The following is a 20,304-nucleotide window of genomic DNA, read 5'->3' as shown; positions in this document are numbered from 1 at the left end:
TTTATGTTGGGGTGTAGGGTCAGAGTCCACATCCTATCAAAAAGGTCGGCATAGGGTAACCGCATACTAGCCGGCCTAGGAAACTCTAACGACCTTTCATCGATATATAGCTGCATGAAATCGATAGCAATATGATTTATTTTCTCAGAAATTGTAAGTATAGCATTTGTTATACCTTTAAGCCGCTGACAGACGAGATGAAACTACAGCGTAGATGACAGAACACGCCATTTGTATTTTGAATAACATGACTAGACAAGTATGGAAACCTACATGTCAGTGACATCAGAGGTCCATAGTCACGTAATATCAACAATAAAATAGTTCCAAAGTTGTACATATAACTATAGAATATTAATTAAAATTCACCTAATGTTTGTACATAAATAGAATGCACGCTTAATTCTCAAAATATTTATTCTGAGAACAACGACCAGAAACCTGTCGATATCGCAGCAAAGTGGAGAGAACCAGATTCATCAAGTAATAACCACGTGTCTGCTTGTATTTTGTTGGTATCATGTGTCTACCACAATGTCCTGTGCTATTCGTTTTGTGAATTTGGTTGTTTCCAAGTTGCTGTAACATTTACCGATTTGTGGTCGTTTTTTTTTTCTTAATAAATATTTTTAGAATTTTATTTAATTTAATTTTTCTAAAAAATATGACGTGATTTTTATTTATATGTTAGATTTATTTTCGTATAGCAACATTAAAAATGATTTATTGTTGGTATCACGTAACAATTTGAACTGTCGTCATTGACATGTAGGTCAAGAGAGTTGTGTAGTAATGTGACTCGGAATGCAAATGGCAAGTTCCAGCGAATTAAAGCCATAAAGAATGCTATACTGGCAATATTTGAGAAAATAAATCATATTCCTATCGATTTCAAGTAGGTATATCTCGATGAAAGGTCGTTAAAGTTTGCTAGGCTAGTTGGTAAGCGGCTTCTCTATGCCGATCCCAAAAATGGTGCCGGCGAATTCCAACTTTTCGATAGGCGGGGGACTCGGACCCTGAATCACACAACAATGGGATAGCAAGGGTCAAAGAAACTAGGATTAATATATATATATATATATATATATATATATATATATATATATATATATATATATATATATATATATATATATATATATATATATATATATATATATATATATATATATATATTCACTGACTGGCAGATTTCTATGCTATTATCCAACTATGTTTTTATTTCATTTTGAACGTAACTTTTACATTAGACGTAAAAGGGGTCATAATTAAGCACCCCCACTTCCTTCTTGTCCCACCAATGTCGGGTCACATACAGTTTTCTATATACAGACAACGGATTTTAAAAAAAATATCGTTTAATCAAGCGCGCTGGCAGTTCCAGCTTCACAGATTTATCTGTTTATTTGAAAGTTGCTTATTCTGTGGGTCCCCGGGTGTCCGAGTGCTCTAAAGGGCTCGCCTTTACGAATCACTGCCATCTCACCTTTATCCGCGCGGGTTCGATTCTCGAATTCGGCCAATGTGGGTATATTAGAAAGTTTGCAGCAATTTCTCGTGGGTCGGTGGTTCTTCCCGGAGTTTTCCGCCATGTATAGTCTATTTTGTGCTGAGAAATGGCATTAACTCCCACCCCTACCCCCACCCCCACCTCCACCCAAGCTTTGTTTCAGTTTTATGTTTTTGGCTGCGACGACTTTCCATACACATCATATATACTGAAGAGTCGATCTCCCTAGTCCAGTTGTCTAGTCAAAACTCTAGGACACACGGTACTAATTATGCAGAAGAACTGTGAACCAGTCTAAAAATGGGTTAACAAATAATAGAGTATGTACGGGTTTTGGTGGTCCATAATTGGTTAATAATGAAAACTAAAATTTTAATATAGATATATTTTGAGAGCTTATCCTATCTGTAATTTAAAAAAAGTGTAGACAAATTTCTATTGATGCAATTTTAGTATTTTTACAGGCATACTCAATAATGAAAGTAGCACCTGATTCATTTGGTACAGAATCAGTAACATGTGTTTCATGCACATGTAGATAAACAAATTGCCGCGGCTCATATGGTGTTCTCCATACATAAGCTTGCACCAAGGTTAGATGTGCATGGAGAATTAAAGGTCTCATCATCAGCACCCAGAAACGTTGAGTTATTGAATTTTTTATATGATAGTGTTTCCATATGTTTACTGTTAGAGTTGAATTAGTACCGGGAATCCTCTAAGTGCCTTGTGATATTTAATTCCCTGATACTGATACCATCTGAGCCAATTCAGTGTGTGATGACAGTTATAAATCATCTGTCTCGTGTTTGTACATGATACTTTTATGGTGTTATTTTGAGAGCACTTCTCCAGTGCAAATAGTTGTATCTGGATGGTCGTATCCCTGGTTGTCGTCTTTATGAATCCACCCAATGTCTCTCTATCGGTAACATACGTGATGACTCAGTGGTTAGCGTGCCTGACTCGACAATCTGAGTTTACTCAGATTGTCTCGGCATTAAAAAGCTTCTTGTGTGGCTGTAGTTAAAACATAGGCAGTAAAAAAACTCCAGGTGTTGCTGCAGATAAAATACCAGAATAAAACAATGCGATGAGATAAATTGCAAGTTTGCGTATTTCAAAGTTATGTATGAAATATTGACCTTAATTATAATTATAAACATATAAAGCGCGGACGATGACAAATATCATTGTTGTTGACTACTCATCATCATCATCATCGTCGTCGTCGTCATGATCACCATCATCATCAACAACAACATCATCATCTAAATCGACAACAAAACCCCAATAAAATAATCACAACCATTACCAATCACGATGCCGCCGCCATCACTATACTACTAGTGCAGTGGTGTTTCTCTATCCGCATCATACACCATGAAAAATAAAAGTGTTTCATATTAAACGATGTAGCAAACACCAAACACCAACATATATATATATATATATATATATATATATATATATATATATATATATATATATATATATATATATATATATATATATATATATATATATATATATATATATATATATATATAATCACAGTGACTGCAATGTGTTCAGTGTCTTAATTTATGGTGATCTTATTATAAGTGTGATTTTGGGTAGTTACTGTAGTATCTACACTGCATGTATTGAACAGCTGTATGAGAGAGAGAGAGAGAGAGAGAGAGAGAGAGAGAGAGAGAGAGAGAAATATTATGAGTTTTTATTTAGAAGTATCTGTGCTGCTAATTCTGGCGAGTTTATTGTTTTGTGGCAATTCATCGTCGAGCCAGAAAGTGCGGTAACCATTATTTGCTCTTATATAATCTGTAAACGGCGAGTATATGACATTACCCACCTGTCAATTACACCACTGCTATTAACCCCTGTCATTTACCCCCCTCAGTATATTACCCCGCTGTTTATTATCCCCCGTTCTGTTACCGCCCCCAGCCTATTACTATATAACATATAATTGTTATATCCCCAGAACAAATAATAAATTAAACTAAATTTCAGAAGAAAATTATTGGAAATTTTTATTTTAGTTAAGTAATCTCAGCCTTGAAAACATATACTTGTTCTGGAATATTCAGTATTAAATTCATCATAACATAATGTTATAGTAGCATAAAATATGTTATATTGATATGATTTCAGCTAAATGTTATGTGCGATCCCTCGCAAGTATTCAGAGTGCTCTCTGTTAGCAAAGCACTAACAATGTTCATAATTCGAGCATTGCAGTCACGATATTCGAGCATTGCAGTCACGACATTTCTTTCGAGTTGGTTCCGCTGGATGGCCTCCAAGTCGCTGAGAAATTATCACGTTCAGGAATGATTGCTCTCTTTGAAGTATTGTCGCTTTCGTCGAACCTGACGACTAAGATGTTGTATAGGAACCATTTGTACTGATGCTTCATCACTTAGATTCTGCATTTCCCGGCCAAGAACCCGTTGAGGTGTTTCTTTTGTTTCCACTGCTCTTTTTGTAATGTTTTGTCTAACTTGTAGAAGAACTTCACATCGTACTGAATCTGGTGCATGTTTGTGTGTGTTCATGCAGAAATCAAACTACAACCATATTTTAGCTTTGATCATTGCTTAACATTCCGATACGCCGTTTACATTCCCTCGTCGCTTTTCACATTCGTAACTGATTACACCTGCCGCTAAATCTATCTGCTTTACATAGACATATCTACTGTGCATAATGTTTGGCTTTCCACGTATACTCTGAACTTTCTCCATGCTAAAATTATTTCTGATGATATTATATTTTTAAGAACGTGTATATATATATATATATATATATATATATATATATATATATATATATATATATATATATATATATATATATATACGTTCTTATATGCACGTAGAAACAATTTCACCGCTCCGGTGGTCTTGTGGTTAGAGCGTCCGCCTCAGATGCGGGAGGTCGTGGGTTAGATCCCCCAGCAGAGTCATACCAAAGACTTACAAAAATGGTACTAACAGCTTACACACTTGGCGCTCAGCATTAAGAGGTTAGTGTTAGGACTGGTCGGCCTGGTGTCAGGATAATGTGACTGGGTGGGACATCATGCTACATGTCTGTGGCATGATGCCCCAGTGCTAGACATCACTATAAACTGCCACAATGCAGACATCATAGCGATATGACTGAAAAATTGTTAAAGTTACGTTAAAAATCCAAATCATACTAAAACCCATTTCTGCTCGAAGTATATTCAGTGAGGTGAAGCCAACAAAATATTATAGATTGAGCACAGATTAAAGTGCTCAAATCATTTGTATTGATTTGTAACCAAAACTCTTATCAGATTGGGTTTGTGTACACTTAAATTGACGGGATATATTCTTAATGCGGAAAAGCCAATACAATATCAATTAACAATTAAATTTATCGTCACTCGTCGTCATCGCTGTATTTGCTTTAGTTTGATTTTGTATCTGTATTTGTGAATGATGGTAATGGCGGGTGGGTGGGTAATAAACCGTGGGGTAATACACTGAAGGGGTAAATGATGGGGGTGGGGTAATGACAGGCGGGTAGTGGCATGGGGGGGGGGGGGTAATTGACCGGGGGAAGGTAATGTACTGCTTCCGTAAACGGCCAGTTTTTGCTTTTAGTGAGATCATGTTATGATGGTGGGTTTTGTTTTTTTGGTTTGTTTTAATGGTACTTTTAAGACATTATAGATTATATCATGCCGAGAAAATGGAATCTAAGTGTTTTACCCAAGGACTCAATGATGCAGCGGACCATGGTTGCCCTGGACAGGTTATGAAACCCGGTACCATTGGTTTATGATTCCGACGCTTTATGAACTGAGCTTTCGCGGACCCCTCATGTTACGAAAAACATTAAAGCGTTTATTTCTCAAATTTTCGAATCTTTATTTCAAACACATCTAACATTAGATATTTAGGATCTTGAATACAGATCTGTGTAATCCGTTTATTTTCATCTGCCGTATGCAGTTACATTATCAATTATAGTTGAAAAAGACCTGTAGTATATATTTATCGCTATTAGACTACTGAGTTTTTTTCTTCAAAGTACCGAAAAAGTATGATTGACAACGTTTATCTCTAAGCTACCACTATACTCTCTTATAAGTCGAATCCAATTGCAATTAACAAAGACCCTGATCTATGTCGCATAATGCGCCGTCAAATCAGGGTCTATACTGTTTGTTTAACTCATTACTCGGAACAAACTGCATAGACCTAGATCTGCCAGCGGATTATTCGACTGTATATCTGGGTAGGAGCAGTCTGCAGCTGTACCTGACTTATAGCGAGTATAATGGGTATTCCTTGTATGAATCGGAACGCGCTCTTACTCGTTCAAATAGTTACAAAACTGCCGGGTAGTTGTAATTGTTGTCACGTTTTCTATTGGTTTGCCTGATACGACTCTAAACCAATCAAAATCTATTTACAAAAGTTCAAAGAACCTATTTTGATTTTATGAAAGCAGTGTAACATAAAGAATAGATAATATATGATATACAGAATGTCAACAGCATCCACAATAAATGTAAATGTAACTAAACTTTAGAATTTCTATATTAATAATTTCCTTGCCAGCGTTGCGAAAATATTAACAACTTAATTTCATAACTCATTTGATACTTCCGTTGAACAACATCAGTACAATAAATTCCTAGACACTGAATCACTAATCTGTGATTTCCTGTTCTTATTGTCAGAAGAAAGACTTAAAGCCACAATTCTGCCGCTTTTCATAAATCTCACCATTCTTCCAATCCTACTGAAGTTTTCAAGGAAGGAAATAGTTTGTTAAATAAATAAAAAAAAAAACACAACCAAAAACCAGAAGAAAACTAAAACACAAAACAAAACTATCTGACCATAACCGTTTTTTGAAATAATGAAGATGTTAGGCATAAACGACGTTCAGATATTCAGTTTAGAATTAAGAGGTGCCACTCAGTAGCAGAAGTTGCTCGTAATTTCGTTTTATTCGGGAGTGCTTCAAAAGTATTGATGTCATACGTTCAACAAATTCCGTTAGTGACTAATCTAATAAAAACAACATTCGCACGAGGCGGACAAATCGATTCGAGATGGAGTGAAGAGATGTAGGCAGGTTTTTAATTTTTTATTTATTTTAAAAGTGGATCTGAGAAGAAAAAGTGTGCATTAGATAAGAAATATTGATGATCATTTGGGACTCTAGAATACTTTCAGGATGCGAACTTGCGCTGAAGACATACCCAGCTGTTGCGGTTTTCCTTGTTAATTGGTAAGCACACGACTAGGACTTGTAAACATAATGTACATCAGTTATGCCTTTAAAGAAAACAAATGCTTGTAAATGCTATGCCGCGTACTGCATAAAATGAAACGCAAAATAAGAACATAGCATCACATAAGGAACACATACCATATCCTACACATTGTGGTGTTGACTTCTGTTTACAATAGTGACATCGTAAAATCTTGTGTTCCAGCTTTCGACTGAAATCGGTTGACCTACGGATAACCCCGATACGCATCTGTTTAATTTCGTACGCTTGTGAAAAATGGCAGGGTTTGTCAGTTCGAGGCAGAATTTACATGCTCATATGATGAAACGTCGATATTATCTAGTTTTAATGGCACCCAACGATGTTTCGCACAAGTATCATTCAAGATTCTGTATTATTCGGATGATTTTGGCATATACGACTGTTTGCACGTAACTGCGGCATTGTTACATTAAAAAGCGCATTATTTAAGCAAATGTAACTATCATTCCATTCAGCTACAAGAAGTTAACCCAATTCTGAGTCATCAGGCTTTTACGCTATCAGGTGCACGAATACATTTTGCAGAAAGCGATGATTGTGCTTGAGTATGTTAACATTGACCTTTCCTCGCAATCGATCGGTACAAAATGAATAACTATGGTACTTTAACAACAATTTTCCTACGACGTTACTCGCAGCTCTCAAAGGTTAAACGGTTTGTTAATGTCTCAGCTCAAATTAAGAATAGCGCAAACACGTCTGATCGTTATAAATGGAGGCACCGTATGACTGCAAAACTATAATGTTTACGTCTGAAAGACCAGGTGTAACAAAGTTTTGGAGCCTAAGTGTCTCTTTCAATGTTCTGTTCAGACACAGAAGGTTAATTTTCAGAGTTTGATATTAAGATTGCAAGTTGCAACTTGTCAATACTTATTAGTCGAAATGATTTGAAAAATTAATATTATTCTACATGCTACAAAACCAATTCATTTCAAAATTTACGCGGTAATCAGCTACCCTGAATGTATAGGCGAAATGAGATATTGAGCGCGTAAAACTGATTTATGTATGCGATTTATATCATTATTTCTTTATTTAATTGTTTTGGTACGTTTTGCGTGTTAGGTCTGTTTATTATGACATGAATCGTACTAGCTAATATAAAGACAGTCTCACAAATATGCGACTGACGTAATCGGAACAGATTACATTTTTTGATTGGGATAAAAAAAATTCTATGTTTGAAAAAGTGAAGACATCATCCGAACACAACTGTGGCAAATTGAATACGCTGAGCAAAATGAGACAGTAATGACAAAATGTCATTTTGAAGAAATACAGAGAAAAATTAGAATCAGAATCACCTGTAAGCAATATCATGTTTATGGTGTTTTACACATTTCTAATTTTTTTCAATGAGGGTGATAACAAAGCATATAATTACAAAATGAGATCTCAGATGAGCTCTCTCTCTCTCTCTCTCTCTCTCTCTCTCTCTCTCACACACACACACACACACTAATCTGATCATTAATTAGCCTAATTGTCAATAGCGTTCTTATTTTAAGACTTAGTTCAACACACCTAAAATGTTTGGACGATTCCTTAAAAATATAGCAAGTAATTTAATTTGAAGATTCGCGTAAAGAGGAGATCCTAAAATCAAACTCGTCTTCAAGTTCCCTAAAATTACATTACAAACCCAAAAGCTGATGAACACTCTATCTTAACCTTCCTTCTTATCCGTTTAAATTCTGAATGTATGAGATCATAAACTATAAGCGTAAAATGCCATTTTCTAGTAATGACTTAAAATGTTTATTAAATTTGATCAAAACAGTATATATAAAAATTAAAACAAGAATTTCAGAAAAAAAACCCCTTTTCATTACTGCATCCTTCCATATCTTTATGAAGTCATATATACTAACTTTGAATAATGCATTTGGATGTAAAAACCTTCCTGGATATAAGGAACTCATATGATACCGTTTGGCACGTAGTGTTGAAAAGGATCATGAAGTTTGGAATAGCTGAATATAATTTATTTCACCAGAAGAAAATCATTGTGAAATATCAAATGCATGGTATTAATAATATTTAGTCAAAGGTTCGCATCATCGGCATTGTCATGTCCATCAAGGACTAGGACAGTTTGATGTCTATTCACATTTCCATCAAGGGCTAGGACAGTTTGCATGTCTATTCACATGTCCATCAAGGACTAGGACTTTTTGATGTCTTTTCACATGTCCATCAAGGACTAATACAATCTGATGTCTATTCACATGTCCATCAAGGACTAGGACAGTTTGGATGTCTATTCACATGTCTATCAAGGACTAGGACAGTATGGGTGTCTATTCACATGCCCATGAAGGACTAGGACAGTTTGGATGTCTATTCACATGTTCATCAAGGACTAGGACTTTTTGATGTCTTTTCACATGTCCATCAAGGACTAGGACAGTTTGGATGTCTATTCACATGTCCATCAAGGACTATGACAGTTTGATGTCTATTCTCGTGTCCATCAAGGACTAGGACAGTTTGGATGCTTATTCACTTGTGCATCGAGGAATAGGACAGTTTGATGTCTTTTCACATGTCCATCAAGGACTAGGACAGTTTGGATGTCTATTCACATGTCTATCAAGGACTAGGACAGTTTGGATGTCTATTCACATGTCCACCAAGGACTAGGACAGTTTGCATGTCTATTCACATGTCCATCAAAGACTAGGTCTTTTTGATGTCTTTTCACATGTCCATCAAGGACTAGTACAATTTAATGTATTTTCACATGTCCACCAAGGACTAGGACAGTTTGGATGTCTATTCACATGTCCACCAAGGACTAGGACAAGTTGGATGTCTATTGTTATGTCCATCAAGGATTAGGACAGTTAGATGTCTATTCGCATGTACATCAAGGACTAGGACAGTTTGTATTTCGATTCACATGTCTATCAAGGACTAGGACAGTTTGATGTCTGTTCACATGTCCATCAAGGACTAGGATAGTTTGGATGTCTATTCACATGTCAATTAAGGACTAGGACAATTTGGATGTCTATTCACATGTCCATCAAGGACTAGGACAGTTAGATGTCTATTCACATGTCCATCAATGACTAGGACAGTTTGATGTCTATTCACGTAACCATCAAGGACTAAGACAGTTTGGATGTCTATTCACATGTCAATCAAGGACTAGGACAGTTAGATGTCTATTCGCATGTACATCAAGGACTAGGACAGTTTGTATTTCGATTCACATGTCTATCAAGGACTAGGACAGTTTGATGTCTTTTCACATGTCCATCAAGGACTAGGACAGTTTGATGTCTATTCACATGTCCACCAAGGACTAGGACAGTTTAGATGTCTATTCACATGTCCATCAAGGACTAGGACAGTTTGAATGTCTATTCACATTTCCATCAAGGGCTAGGACAGTTTGGATGTCTATTCACATGTCCATCAAGGACTAGGATAGTTTAGATGTCTATTCAGAAGTCAATTAAGGACTATGACAATTTGGATGTCTATTCACATGTCCATCAAGGACTAGGACAGTTTGATGTCTATTCACATGTCCATCAATGACTTGGATAGTTTGATGTCTATTCACATGACCATCAAGGACTAAGACAGTTTGGATGTCTATTCACATGTCAATTAAGGACTAGGACAGTTTGGATGTATATTCACATGTCAATCAAGGACTAGGACAGTTAGATGTCTATTCGCATGTACATCAAGGACTAGGACAGTTTGTATTTCAATTCACATGTCTATCAAGGACTAGGACAGTTTGATGTCTTTTCACATGTCCATCAAGGACTAGGACAGTTTGATGTCTATTCACATGTCCACCAAGGACTAGGACAGTTTGGATGTCTATTCACATGTCCATCAAGGACTATGACAGTTTGAATGTCTATTCACATGTCCATCAAGGACTAGGACAGTTTGGATGTCTATTCACGTGTGTATCGAGGACTAGGACAGTTTGATGTCTTTTCACATGTCCATCAAGGGCAAGGACATTTTGTATTTCTATTAACATTTTCATACTTGCTCTAAAGAACGCTAGATTTTATGTGCACGGGTGTTCTCATCCTCATTTGGCAATCTTACTCACGTCAAGCGGTCTCTTTGAAGTCTTGCTAACGTCCTTAAGCTGTCTCTTTTAGCTTACCAGTCCTTGGCGTCCTCACAATACACTTGATTTAACGAAGGCGGATTCCTTTAAGCGATGTCATATTTTCCTAAAATAGAACCAACAGAAGAAAGTAAAAAAAATTGAGGCAAGAAGTATCTGAAAAAAATGTTAAAACCTTGCTTAAAGGGACGCACCTATTGCCTGCAATTAACTGATGTTGATTGCGATAGAGCGAGTGTATATTTCTTAATCGCAACTTACTTGTAAGAGAAAATTGTCCTGCCTTCGGCACTGTAAGATGTGAAATATAGTCTCTTTGGACTTCATCAGAATTTCGCAAGCTTGATCAATGAAACACATTTGTACAAAATACATGTGTTTATACGTGGTTACTATATTGTCACGTTTGCTCAGCCCCAGTTAGTAAGTCGCGTATAAACTTATGTATTATTAAAAGCCATGGTTTGATGTCTAAACATTGCCGCATGCTAGAGTTAATCTCTTACGCAAGGTTACCGTGACCAGAGAGAATCTCCGGCATATTGAATCGGCACATGCGGTGGATCGCGCGACTTCACACCCATGCGTTATGGCTTAGTCCTAAGATCAGAGGAACCGCGAGGGGGAAACGTGGCGTGTTCTAAATCCGTCCCCACGTGGACAGACAGCGAGATGGACCTTGTCCGCTAAGTTTGATTGGATCTCGTCAAAGCGACACCCAGTTGGAATTGAGATAGAGCGTGTTATAACCATTTCGATCAGAATTATAGCTTCTTACTAGCAATCGAAAATTTAGTCTCGCCTAGGAAGATTGCTGAGCAATAGAGGGTTACTCCGTTGGAAGCCACTAGTAATTTCGCGGTAAAACTTAGAGAGGAGATTCTAAGGATAGACAAAGCTTCGTAAAGGAAGCTTTTTGGGGGACAGAACTTCCGGTTCAGTTGAGTCCAGAGTCTCTATGAAGGGAGGCGGAAGAGAGACTAGCAAAGCAGTCGGAGTCGACAAAGTCTAATCGGTGGAGAGAGTCAAGGAGGAGGAGGAAAAAGAGTCGAGGAAGAGAAAGTGGAGAAGGATGAGAAGTATAGAGAAGTCGAGGAGGAGTTGAATTTGGAGAAAGTCGAGATGAAAGGGAGAAGGAATTGGAGGAATATGAGAGAAGGATACAAAGATGGGTAGAATACAAGGGCAGGTGGAAAGCTATCTCACACTACTAATCATATGATGCAATAGGATATCACAGGGTCGAACGAAAGGAGAGTACTTGGGAAATTTTAATCATTTGACTATTGAATTGTCATAAATTTTTTTTTCGTTGAATTTCATTATTTTTTTGTTGTATATTCAGTCATTTAACAGTTGGCATTGCTGACTATGGGCTCGAAGCATTACATCTGTCATTCACTAATTTAACTTCCAACCAAATCGAGCCTGGGTGGGACTTCTGTAATAATTTAAATATAATATTGGGAGCACCCCACCCCAACCATAACACATCTTCCACAGTGGCAACATAACAACCCGTCACACCACATATATATTGATGCAAAGATCGACAAACTAAAATTATGCTTCTTTGAAAACTTTTGTCATATCTCTGAAACTTAAAACATAATGGATAGTTTCCTTTGGAGGTTATATGCTTTTGTTTGTGACATATATTTCAGTGATGTATCACAAATATTAAGAAAAATATTTGAGAAATATGACTTGCTACCATGTTTGCTTAATTGTATACAGTTTAACATATTTTGCTTCAAAAGGCAGTGAATATATTTAATAAAAAAAATGTTGTTTCCTTGCACGAAACTATTAAGTATGAGAATATTCTCAATGACATTGATTTCCGGAGATTTAGGAGTTAGCGCTAAAACCTTCCGTACCTGAGCTTATACCTAGCTCTTCTACTGGCATTAATCTTGTTAGTGTCCGTTCAGGTTCTAGTGTCAGTTCCTGATCTCTTTAATAATATATATAACCAAGGTGAGTACATTTGTGTATTTCAGCTTTTGGTGTGTTTTCGTAAAGTGGTATAACCAGGCCTTTACTTGTTTCCACATTTATATTTCTTCTAGTTTAAATCTCCAATTATAGCAAATACAGATTAATGAATGAAGGAACGTCACTAAGTCATCCTCCAAAAGTAATTAAAGCCAACGATATCTGCTTTGCTGATATTTTTTCGCCAGTACTTTGTAATGACATTTCCATATCATCTATAATTATAGAACACGGTCTCAGACCTTAATTAAGTATACAAATGGTGTTTAAATTACCCGTATGTACAACACATGATTTTACTGACTTGCACGGATCTTCCTGCTTTCACCAGGTTTCCTATCACTTCAGTTATTCTATAATTTATACTGCTAAATATTTCAATGAATAATAAGAAAACCTTTAGAAAGTCTACGAAAAGATATAAAAAAATATTTTACCATTACTGATATACATATTCATAAAACAATTTAGAATATTTATTCCGTCAATAATTCTCAACTCTTACTTAAACCCAAACTGAGCATAAATAAATTTATTTTATGTACATATATTTGACCAGTTCATTAATTTTTCATTAAAAAACTTTATATAAATATTTAAAATGCAACTGATCAGTTTAATACCCCGTTTATTTATAGTTTCAAAAATATCACCACTTTAAATATTAAAACAAATCTCTCCAAGATATAGAGAAACAATAAATATCAAATATCGCATTAACATGTTGTTTAGGAAACATTAATTTCGTCCGACAATAATAAAAAAACCTCCTTAATTATTTTATCGGTACCACCTTTCTGTTCTTTTAAGCCTTCGAATAATATTTGTGCAAGGGTGCAAACATTTTGTAGATGCTCTCGCAGCACATTTTGTCGTGGTCAGCTTGACACGTAGCAATTAACACTGACGTATGGGCTAGGCCCGCAATAAATCGCCAGCCTGCGATGGTTAAACTTCATTGTTTGGGGGACTAAGTTAACGGTTAGACAGATCCAGAGACAATTTGTGTCATTTGAAATAAGTGTCTGGTTATCATTATATGCAAAAGAGAGATAATTGTTTAAACTTTGGTGGGCGTGTTAACATATTGGCGGTTAGATAAAGTTAATCGTGATTGGCTTGGCTAAAGGAAGGGTTTTTTCCCCAGTCTCCCTCGCAAAATCAGTCAGTTTAAGTTTTTCTGTTGAAGGGGAGTATGACTCCGAGATCGGTAAAAAGTACTTTTCTTCTTAAATTGTCCAAGGGACGAGTGTCTGGAAAGTTGAGGACACGGAGAAGAGAGATTCTGCCGCATATAAAAGAGAGCGAATCTCGGAAAAGCACAAGGGGAAATAGTTCCATATATGTGTCATGCAGTGGATAGGAGAACATACAACCAGGTTACGGTTGATGAGCCGGAAGAGGCTGGAGAGATAGGGAGATAAGGAAAAGGAATACGGCGACTCTAACCTGTCACCAACGTTGATTTTGAGAGGACCGGAAGCAATTAAGCTATACAGGCATACTGAGCAAAATGAGTTTGATCGTTCACCTGATTCTGTGATGAAATTTGTTTTATCAATATAACAGATCGGCTAATTGCATTTTGTAAAAAAAATTGTGTTTCCAAGAGAAATTGTATCATTGAATGTCATGTTCAATTTAATTTTGTTGATGTCAGTGAATAAATTGTTATATTGTTTTCATACGAGGTCTCATGCTGTATTCTATACATCTGCTCATATCTCTGATTATTCCATCCATTAATGTCATGTTTTCTTTTTATTATTTACCTGATCCGGATAATAACACCATGGTCGATCATCTCCTAGATAACGATAACCAAACCAAACCCGCCAAATAACAGATGTATGTTTCACTCTCAGTGATTTTTAAATTTAATTCTGCAAAGACGGCGTCTATCTCCAGGGAATCATGTTCTAATTCCGCATGAAAAGTTTCGTCGTCCGAGGTCTAAAGAGAACCTATGACAACATGTAACGTTATACAATAATCAGAATACTGTTTTGGTGTTTTTGATGTACCTTCATTTGATATTTTTTCTTTGCGAAGATAATGCAAAACCTGTTGACTAGCACTTTCACGCCAGAATTCTAACATCTTATAAGCTATAATTTACTTCAAATAAAATTTAGCTGTGCACACGCATTTTTGAAATAAATTTTCCTTCTTTTGCATGCAGCGTTTGCTGATTATTATCTCTGAAGTTTGTATTGTAAATTTTAAACACCTTAAATCGCATTTTTCCTTGAAAAATCATTTATCAAATCTTTGAGGTTGCTACGATGTGTACTATTACAAAATACGTTTTGACCATTTTCAATACTCTTTTTTTTCTCTTTGAAAAATGTCTGTATCCTTATTTTGAGTAGGCATGTAAAACACCGTGAACTAGTAACTGTATGCAGTGGCGTCGCTAGGGGGTGCGGGTGGGTGGGTGGGTGGGGGGTGCGGACCGCACCGGGTGACACCATCTCAGAGGGGTGACACCAAAATGAAAAATTGAAAATTTTACAGAGCACACATTGCTCGGTCTAGTCGGATTTCATAAGCGGGTAACCGATTATAGTTAAATACATGACTAGCAGGCACAGCAGTGGCGTCGCTAGGGGGATGCGGGGGGTGCGGACTGCACCGGGTGACACCATCAGAGGGGGTTACACCAAAATGACATTACTAAGGATTCTGTATGGTCTGTTACGGAAGGAGGACCATGGGGGTGACACCATGAGCTACCGCACTGGGTGACACCAACCCGAGTGACGCCACTGAATGTATGCCATATTCAGAACATGCTTGTAAAACACCGTGTACTAGTAAATGTATGCCATATTCTGTACCTGCTTGTATTTTGAGCATGCTTGTAAAACACCGCGAACCAGTATCTGTATGCCGTATTCTGTACATGTTTGTAAAATATTGTGAACTATTAATTATATGCATTATTCGGAGTATGTCTTTAAGACACTGTGAACTAGTTGTATATATGTGCCGTATTCTGACTGAACATGCTCGTAAAGCACAGTGAACTGGTAGCTATATTCCGTATAAGTCTAGACGAACTGCCAACCGCACAGACCCAAATCTGCGGTCGCATAATGCGCTGGCAAATGTCGATCTAAGGAGTTTGTTACGAGTAATCAGTATAACAAAGACAATTGACCCTGATCTGCCGGCGCATGATGCGATGGCATATTAGGGTTTATATTATAAGCGAGTTCGATTTATAAGCGAGCAAAGACGGTAATGAATATTATTATAGTCAATACATACATCACATTGACGTGAATCCTGTCGGTGCACAAAAAAGCATTTTTAGTCATTCGCTGGGTGTAAACTCATTTTCATTGCATAATCTTAATTTATTCTTGCTCCAGTTGTGCTTTGCTTGAGCAATACAAATGCACTTCTAGAGGTGGATGATAAGAAACATCATGTGACAGCTTGTATATAAAGTCTTCGTTAATTTAAAAAAGGCCTTTCCTTGAGCATTAAATAATTAATAACTCTTCTGCCTTAAAAAGTAAAAACGCCGATTCAACGGCCGAGAGATTTGTTTATGTGATGGGTTGAACAGACGACAGCATTAGAGAGCAAAGAAATATAAAGTAATCTGTTTGCCCACCAATTTCTCATAATTTGCGTACAACTTAAAGAGGCGAATCCTGGACTATTTTTTAGTGGATTTGTTTCCGAAACGGGGTTGTTCATTTTGCTTAAAATGGCAAAGTCTGTCTGGGTTTTATTTGTTCACCTACTATTTTGAATGAAAACAATCCCCCCCCCCCATGGATTGGGTACTGACCTAACACAGATCTTGTTAACCTGCATTTATTGCCAAACATACACTGAGATGTGCTGTTTGTGGGTTTTTTTTTATATACAGGTATATGTCACGAAAGATCACCGTTTCTGTCGCTAAGATGGTTAACGCACTCTGGAATGACAGTGCAATATATAAAACTATCAGAAAAAAATCACCACTAGTCGCTAAGGCGGTTCGCGCACGCAGGAGTGACAGAGCAATATAAAAGATCTTAACCCAAACCTATTTGTTTTATTGCTTTGCATTATCACAAGAGTACATTTTATAAACATGAAATCAGGATATGACGTATCACCAATTTATTTCCGTGAGGTTGGCTCCATATATTGGCTCCGACTGGCAAGTAAACACCGGTGATATTTGCAGGTGTGCAGATAACATTAAAAAAATACGTGACAGCATCCGGAAAAGTGAGGAAATGATTAAAATTAAAATTAACTATAAGCATTCCAAACATTATAATACTAAATCTTGTATATGACAACATCTTTTAAATGTACATTTGTAACTCGTAGCTGAAACAGAAAAACCACAAGGCAAGCGAAGCATATAAACTAGTTTAAAGGCAATACTCAGACGAGCTTATTCGTCCTTTGTGCTTGTTCGGCGTCCGTTAGCATATGTTTCTTATCGTTACTGCCGAGAGGATTGCCACAAACATTACACAAAAAAACAACATTTACGCCACGATATTCTTATAAAATACAACGGTCCAATTGGATTTCTTATCGCTACTACTCCTGAACGGATAGACGCATCGACAAATGGTTTTCTTTAAAAGTCTTCATATGACGTCATGTTGGTTCTAAATAACAAATGGTGGCGACCTGAATCAAATATGGCCGCCACGGTAGCCATCTGGAAATCTTGTTATCGCTTTTCGTCTTGAACGGATGGTCGCATCAGCATGGGGTTGTCGCGGAAAGACTTCTTTTAACGGTTAGTTGGTCCGACATCCAGTATAACCGTGTTTATATTCTTATTACTGCTATTCCGACTGAAGGAATGGTCGTACTGATGACATGGGGTTTTACACCAAAATGCTTCGTATGATGATGTCTAGTTGCTCTTAAAATAAAATGGTGCCTTTCAAACGGTCAATATGGCCGCCACTGCGACAGTTTTGAAAATCTTGTTACCAGTACTCCTCTTGCATGGACAGTTGTATCTATATACTTGCATGGATAGTCTTACCTACGTATTTGAATGGACAGTCGTATTACGTACTTGCATGGATAGTCGTATCTACGTATTTGAATGGACAGTCGTATCTACGTACTTGCATGGATAGTCGTATCTACGTATTTGAATAGACAGTCGTATCTACATACTTGCATAGATAGTCGTATCTACATACTTACAATGATAATCGTATATACGTACTTGCATGGATATTCTTATCTCCGTATTTGCAAGGATAATCGTATATACGTACTTGCATGGATAGTCGTATCTATGCATTTGCATGGATAGTCGTATCTATATACTTGCATGGATAGTCGTATCAACGCATCTGCAAGGATAATTGTTTCTACGTACTTGCATGGCTATTCGTATCTACTTATATGCAAGGATAATCGTTTCTACGTACTTGCATGGATATTCGTATCTCCCTTTTTGCAAGGATAATTGTTTCTACGTAATTGCATGGATAATCGTAACTACATACTTGCAGGGGTAGTTGTATCTACGTATTTGCAAGGATAATTGTATCTACGTACTTGCATAGGCACTTGCATGGATAGTCGTATCTAAAAGTCCTATATCGTCTACCTGGTACTAAAAGAAAATGGCGTCGGTCCAACATGCAACATTCCCACTAAATATTTATATCGCTACTAGCTGGATTGCTCTCATTTAGTACATTATTTGTATATACCTGATGAACATCTTGAGTTATATCATTTCAGTAATTGTATCTGATTTATTTAGTTATAAAAAATATTAATTATTGGTTTTACCAAACGCTCTGTAATCTTCCGTTCGTAATTTCAGATTCAAAGCAAAAGGTCGGGGGAAATAAGTGTTGTACCGTACATTCGCGTATCTCGTGAACATAAGAGAATAAATTTGTCATCAAATTTGATATGTTCGAGTTTCTAAAGAATATCAGAGATGGTTTTAATGCTTAGCAGTTCAAGATAAGAAATATACATGTCATAGATGTCTGGACATCATTTTGGACAGAAGATCGTCAATTCCTTCATTGGACTCTTGTTAAATTTTCCGATCTCAAAAATTGTGTTTGCATTTTAGGCGAATTAAGATATTCTGTTATCATCTACATTTCTCTGGGGCGAAGTTTCTTGTCATATTTGATGTCTCATCTAATTTATCATCTGTTCAGTTCCAGTCCTTCAAAATTATTCCGATTTTCATACTTTAGATTGTTTTTCTTTGGACTATAAAGATTCTTCCAATATTATTAGGAAACCTTTATGCATCTTTCTCAGGTTATTCCCGTTTTGTTTTTATCGATTAATATATTTATTAATTTCTACTGAAAAAAATGATTCTAGACTTTTGTAGCCTCAGCTTGCGTTTACTACTTTAAATCAGCTGATATTGCTGTCTTGCCAAGTTACACTTTTTTCTTGCATTTTGACAACTACAGCAAAACCAGTCTGTAGTCTACTGATGTTGTCTTCCCAAGTTATACTTTGTTCTTGCATTTCGACAACTACAGCAAAACCAGTCTGTAGGATGCTCCTACATAACACTCTTTAATAGTTTGGTTTAATCCAAAGTTTGTATGCATTATCATCTAAAGTGATCTAAAAAGTTAAATTGTAGCAAGTATATTTTTGGTACAAATCATGCCTATTATCGTGTACATGTGATGTCAGTGTAAGTTGCTTTCAGAAATTTCAAAACCTTATGCAACCCGATTTATAGCGGTATTCAATTTACATGATCTGCCTTAAGTAATCCTCATTTAGAAAAATATTCCTGCTTTAAATACGTCATTGGACCTACTTCTACTGCCCCCCCCCCCCCGCTCCGGTGGCCTAGTGGTTAGAGCGTCCGCCTCAGAAGCGGGAGGTCGTGGGTTCTAACCCCGGCCGAGTCGTACCAAAGACTAACAAAAATGGTACTAACAGCTGCCTCGCTAGGCGCTCAGCATTAAGAGGTTAGTGTTAGGACTGGTCGGCCTGGTGTCAGGATAATGTGACTGGGTGGGACATCATGCTCCATGTCTGCGGAATGATGCCCGAGTGCTGACATCACTATAAACTGCCACACTGCAGACATCGTAGTGATATGATTGAAAAATTGTTAAAGCTATGTTAAAAATCCTTATCTCTCTCTCTCTCTCTCTCTCTCTCTCTCTCACACACACACACACACAGACACTACCCCCCTTTGTTTAACGTGTATTTGTCCTCTAACCAGATAATTTAGTTAAATCATGCAGAATCTTAGATTTATTTTCTGAAAACTAATGATCCTGTGCGGACAAGAGCTTTCATACACGGGCTTCTACCGCATGTAGGTAGACGACCGGTCAATGACCTAACCTCAGTCATAAC

General features: G+C 36.8%; 1 protein-coding gene across 2 annotated transcripts in view; it reads left to right on the top strand.

The window, feature by feature from the left end:
* LOC149776411 (uncharacterized) overlaps positions 1-20,304 on the top strand; it is a 115,154-nt gene that overhangs the window by 32,636 nt on the left and 62,214 nt on the right. The window lies entirely within an intron of this gene.

Source organism: Sinohyriopsis cumingii, chromosome 18 (assembly GCF_028554795.1).
Source record: "Sinohyriopsis cumingii isolate HCF-2022 chromosome 18, ASM2855479v2, whole genome shotgun sequence".
NCBI lineage: Eukaryota > Metazoa > Mollusca > Bivalvia > Unionida > Unionidae > Sinohyriopsis > Sinohyriopsis cumingii.
The sequence above is the reverse complement of the archived record's forward strand: the minus strand, read 5'-3'. Positions and strand labels throughout refer to the sequence as shown.